Source organism: Chiloscyllium plagiosum, unplaced genomic scaffold (genome assembly GCF_037043375.1).
Source record: "Chiloscyllium plagiosum isolate Xiang-an unplaced genomic scaffold, Cpla_swu_hap1 HiC_scaffold_26, whole genome shotgun sequence".
NCBI classification, from domain to species: Eukaryota; Metazoa; Chordata; class Chondrichthyes; order Orectolobiformes; family Hemiscylliidae; genus Chiloscyllium; species Chiloscyllium plagiosum.
Genome location: NW_028270164.1, coordinates 15,947,888 through 15,953,887, shown reverse-complemented (window position 1 = coordinate 15,953,887; position 6,000 = coordinate 15,947,888). Strand labels below are relative to the sequence as shown.

The 6,000-nt window shown below is 42.6% G+C and overlaps 1 protein-coding gene across 3 annotated transcripts in view; it reads left to right on the top strand.

The window, feature by feature from the left end:
* Positions 1–1,829: 1,829 nt before the first annotated feature.
* LOC122562967 (ras-related protein Rab-7b-like) overlaps positions 1,830–6,000 on the top strand; it is a 35,705-nt gene continuing 31,534 nt past the window's right edge. Inside the window, exon 1 of one of the 3 annotated variants that reach the window (XM_043716272.2) lies at positions 1,830–1,966. The gene's annotated coding sequence lies outside the window, so the exon portion shown is untranslated. Of the gene's footprint in view, positions 2,057–6,000 lie in introns of all 3 variants that reach the window. The other 2 variants (XM_087973520.1, XM_043716271.2) reach the window with 2 other exon arrangements.

The following is a 6,000-nucleotide window of genomic DNA, read 5'->3' as shown; positions in this document are numbered from 1 at the left end:
TACAAAGATCCCTGAAAGTTGCCGTCCAGGTTGATAGAGCTGTTAAGAAGGCATACGGTGTGTTACGCTTCATTGGTAGAGGGATTGAGTTCCAGAACTGTGATGTCATGCTGCAACTACCCAAAATGCTAGTGTGGCCTCACTTGGAATATTGTGTACAGTTCTGGTTGCCTCATTACAGGAAGGATGTGGAAGCATTGGAAAAGGTGCAGAGGAGATTTACCAGGATGTTGCCTGGTCTGGGGGAAAGATCTTATGAGGAAAGACTGAGGGACTTGGGTCTGTTTTCATTGGAGAGAAAAAGGCTAAGTGAGGATTTGATAGAGACATGCAAGATGATCAGAGGATTAGATAAGGTGGACAGTGAGACTCTTCTTTTCTATGATGATGATGTCGGCTTGTACGAGGGGGCATAGCTGCAAATTGAGGGGTGATAGATTTAAGACAGATGGCAGAGACAGGTTCTTTACTCAGAAAGTGATAAGAGTGTGGAATGCCCTGCCTGCCAATGCAGTTAACTCAGCCACATTAGGGGTATTTACACAGTCCTTGGATAGGCATATGGATGATGATGGGATAGAGTAGGGGGATGGGCTTAGATTAGTTCACAGGTCGGCGAAGGGCCTGTTCTGTGCTTATTGTTCTGTGTTCTATGAGAGATTGAGCAGTTTCAGCCTATACTCTCTGGAGTTTAGAAGATTGAGAGGTGATTGAATGAATGTCTAGATTATATTAAAGGGGATTGGCAAGGTAGAGTCAAAACAGATGCTTCCCCTGTGGGACAATCTAGAATATGTGATCATAGTTTTTGGATGAGGGATGGCAGATTCAAAACAGAGCTGAGGAGGAATCGCTTCTCTCAAAAGGTCAGGAAGCTCTGGAACTCATTACCCCAGACTGTAATGTACACTGGGACATTGAATAAATCTAAGGCAGAGATAGACCAACTTTTAATTAGTAACAGGTGAAAGAGTGACGAGGAGGGAGAAGGAAAGTGTAGAAGAGGCTGAGATCATATCAGTCATGACTGTAAAAAATGACAGAGCAGGCTCAACGATTGAATTATCTAATTCTGCTCCTATTCTTCTGTTATGTTCCTTTATACGTGCTTTACTCCGTAAACAATTAAATCAGACATGCCCCTAGTAAAGTGCTCGATCTTCTATTCCATTTGCAAAGAAGATATTAAGCCATTATTTCTATTGTGCACTACAAGCAGTTCAGAGAAGGTTCATTCAACTGAACCCAGCGATTAAGGAGTTATCTTTTGAAGAATGATTGGACAGGTTAGATGAAGACTCATCGGAGATTAGAGGAATGAAAGGTGATCTTGTTGAAAGATAAAGGGGATTTGACAGTATGGATACAGAAAGGCTGTTTCCTTTTCTGGGAAGGAGGAGACATGGTTTAAAAATAAGGTGTCTCCCATTTAAGATGGTGAGGAAGGGTTTTCTCTCAACATGTCATTAGTATGTGGAATTCTTTTCCCCAGAAAGCCATGCAGGGTCATTAAATATTTTATCGGCTGTATTAGATAGATTTGTGATTGACACAGTTGTCAAAGGGTATTGGGGTAGACAGGAAAGTTGAAATGAAGCCACATTCAAATTAAGCTTACTGATCTTACTGAATGGTGGAGGATACGCAAACAGCTGAATTCTTTTAGTAAGTATGGTTCTGTCAGAGGTTGCATAATCAGAGTAACAGTTTAACCTCAAGGAAGCTCTCTCTTTAATTCACTGACTGAGACCAGTGACGGCTTTGTTCCACCCTGCTGCACTGTGCCAGCTGCTCTCTGCTGGGAAACACCCATGCTGCTACGTCAGGCAGAACAATCTGAATCTGAACAAACCGGCTTTACACTCCATCTGAGCAGCTGCTCTGTGTGACAGAGCGTTGATATCAGCTGTCGACTTTCTACACCCCTACCCTCATGAGATGAACAGAAAGTAAAATGGATCTGAAGGTATCAGACTTCAAACTGCTGCTGTAGATTTGTACTGAGCACATAGTCTCCTCATATCCTGCCCAGAGCTACATGTGAATGAGCCAAACTGTGAGTAAACCAGAGATTTAACTTGAAGAAACTGCAGCTTTCACTACTACAGAAAATGCGTGTTGGTAGCAGTGCTTTATTAAGATTCATTTGTTCTAATTTATATTTCCCTTTCAATACTGATGTAGTCATGTAGACAGATACTGATGTATCTGTCACTTTATGCCTGACCATCTTGACTGTGATTTTACATTCTAAAACTTCATGTCAGTGCCTGTGTCCCTGAATTATCTCTGTACAGAAACTTGCATTGACACGAACTGACAATACCAAAATGTGCCTTCATGTAGTAGTCTGTCATGTTAAAGCTTTGGTTAAAAACAAGGATCTGTTTGTAATATCAGTGCAATTCAAGTAGAATCTGTCCATGTTAAATCTCAGACTGTTGTAAACTTCAGTCAGAAAAGAACATAGCTTTGTGTTTCCTGGGATCAATTAAGGTGCCCTGAAAATTTGTTTCCTCCAGGATCAGTCATGCCTTAGGTCAAGAATTGTGTTCTGAGGATTCTGATTTTGGAAGGTCTTTCCAAATTGTGTTCATGTTCTTAGATGCATACAGGCTCAGTGACTATCATTGTTGCCTCCGTGTTACTTGATTGTAGATTCAAGCCCCGCCTCCCCAACCCCACCCCTGCCCTCCACAGACACTTGGACACAGAAATCTGGGCTAATACCACTGGGCAGTGTGGGGAGATGGTGACGTAGTGGTAAAGTACAGGACTAGCAATCCATAGGCTTAGGCTGACCGCACCGAGGACCTGAGCTTGTCTTTTATAGAAGGGGTTACTACTAAAGAGTCAGGGTCAGTTGGCACAGTTGGCGGAAGGGCTGGTTTGCATTGTAGAGTAACATCACGTGATGTGGGTTCAATTTCTGCACTGGCTGAGGTTACCATGAAGGATTCTCTTTCTCACCTGTCCAGAGGTTTCGTGACCCCCAGGTCAAACCACCAGCAGCTGTCTCCATCTAATAATAGAGTAGCCCGATGGTCAATTAGGTCTATATTGACTTTGCCTTCATGATTGAAGAGTGCCTGAAGCACAGTCCATTATGATGATGTGGTAAGAACAGTTTAGGATCTCAGAAGAGTGAGGCCTATCATCCAGATGCTCCTCAAAGTCTCTGTATCAGTGTCTACCATATCAATGTAACTGTAGTGATTGTAGCAAGGTCAGTCAGATGGACCTTATAGAATATGGGTTCCCTGATTAGGGCACTTAATCTGGTCCGATCGGGGAGCCCTGGCTGACAGATATAAACTGGAGTGTCAGAGGCTCGGTTCCCTATGAGAGCTGGCTCTAAGAGAGCTGGATCAGTGTCATGTAATAAAGCAACTCGTATTATCTCCAAGAATTTGGACCCGTACGTGGGTTCCTCTTTCCACACTCGACCAATCGGACCCTGTTAATTCCTGTACTTAAATATCACACTGACTGATTCAGAGAATGACAGGACTCACATGGTAAGAGAGATTGGATTGGTTAGGAGTACATTCACTGGGGTTTTGAAGAATAAATTGGGATTTCATGGAAACCGATAAAATTTTAATACTATTATTTGGGAAGTTTTGCATCATTTGATCCTGAAGTTGAAGATTGTGTCCAGTATGTGGAAAAAGCATATTATTTCTTCCAGAAAAATGAACATTGAGGCAGATGAAAAACCACAAGTAATTCTCCTGACAGCGTGTGGAGCCACAGTTTACTCGGTTATCGGGAGCCTTATGTTTCCTGAGACATCAGATACTAAAACCTTTCAAGAGATAATGGATTGAGTTAAGGAATATTACGATCCCTTGCCTCCTCTAATTCTAAAATACTATTGGTTCTATTCAGCAAATCAAGGATCAAGGGAATCCATATGGGAATTTTTGACGAGGTCCAAGGTGATTGGTGGAGGCATTTGACTTTAGTTTAACTCTTAATGAGATGCTGAGAGTGTGGCCACTGTGGCCTATCATGGCCACATTGAGCTCTCCCCAAACATACCCAATCACATTGTTCATTGCCTGCAGTTTCTGGTTGCTTATGGTCTGATTGATACTCCAGTGAAAGGAAGGACATTGAAAATATTGGTGATATTGGGGTCAAACATATCCAGGTGTCTTGGAAAGCTTGGAAAATGATGACTTCTCTGAGCAGCACATCACAAGGTTCATAGATGGAGAACAGGTGGCTTCAAGCTTGCTCCATACATTCAATGTGTATCAACCTCTACAGGAACAGTTTGAGGAGTAGGGAATAAGGCTGTTCTTTTACCAACCCATATCATCATTGTTCTTGAAAACTCATGCGAACTTGACTCTAACTGGTCAACACTAGGTCTTGTAAGAGTAATACATGTAGCGGAGTTGGTGTAACTCTGGGAAACGCACTGATCACTGTGGGAGGAAAGGGTAGGCTATCATGAAGATAGGTGACAACATATGTTTCCCTCCAGCAAAGGAACGGAGGTGATGGATGACTGGTATCATCGTTCGACTTTTAATCCAGAAACCTAGGCAAAGTTCTGGGAGTGGGGTTCTAATCCCACCATGACAGATGGTGAAGTTTGAATTCAACAAAAAAAAATGTAGAATAAGAGTCTAATGACCATTAATGATTGTCAGAAAAAGTCCATCTGGTTTACTTATGTCCTTTAGGGAAGGAAACCGTCATCCTTATTTGGTCTGGCCTATATGTGACTCTAGACTCACAGCAATGTGATTGACTCTGATCTGCCCTTTGGGCAATTAGGGGTGGGCAATAAATGCCGGCCTAGCCAGCAGCACCAACATCCCATAAATATCCAAAAAAAAAGAATGCTCACAGGTAACCTGAGACCTGCCACCTTCAAGAACAGTGACTGACCAGAGGAGATATCTCTAACCTTATTACAAAGATGAACATCCTTAAGATGGAGAAGGCTCAGACACGGCAGCTTGTTTTTACTGTCACCCAATACAGGGTGACTTTCAGTGAAGATAGTGATGATGACATTGACAGTTGTGACCTGGTAAGCCACAGGATCATAACTAGAGATGACCATCCAGTTAAGATCCCTTACCACAGGGTCTCACCCCATCAATAGGAGAAATATGTGATGACTTGGAGAAGTCATTGAAGTGAGGTGTCACCTGAGGGTGTTTACGTTCCATACAGTGCTGGTGAGGAAGAAGGATAGAAAACTGAAGATCTGTGTCCATTAGCAGGCATTCAGTGCAAAGACTCATAGGAGGGTTTAATCTCATCCTAGAATTGGGAAGTACCGCAAGTTCTCAAAAGTGCAAAGTATTTCTACAATATCAATTTTGCCCATGGTTATAATCAGCTATGCATCTCTGAACAGGACATTGAAAAGACTGCATTCTGAACAGGCACCAGGAGATTTCAAAAAATGCATGAGAACACCATTTGGGTTCTGTAATTCTACTGCCAACATCATGCATGTGATGGATAAAGTTTTTGTCGACTTTAATTGTCAGTCCATCTTGGTGTATCTGAATAATGCACTCATCTCTACATTCAAGGAGACCCTCACAAGACAAGACACTGTCTTAGCCCACTTGTCATAGTTTACTTTGAAAGTCAAACCAGAAAGTGCCAACTTGTCTAGACTAAAATGCAGTTTCTGCGGCACTTTGTTATCAAGGAAGGCATTGCTCCTGATGATGAGAAAATCCAAGCAGTAGAGAAGTGAGCCTGAGCTAAGTCGTAGAGGAAACTGTGCGGGTTCCTTGCTCTATCTGGTTACTGAAGGATGTCTGTGCAAGGTGGTGCACAGTTGGTCATCCCTTTCCATAATTTGCTAAGGAAATCGGAGAATGCTGCAGGGGCAGTTGGGAAAGGGATGTCCAAGCGTGAAATGTCAGATCGTATCACAGGGATTTGAACCCAAAGTGCAAATGCTCCCAAACAGGAACATGTCCCATGACCTGCCCTTGGCTACCCAGATTTTCAACTTCC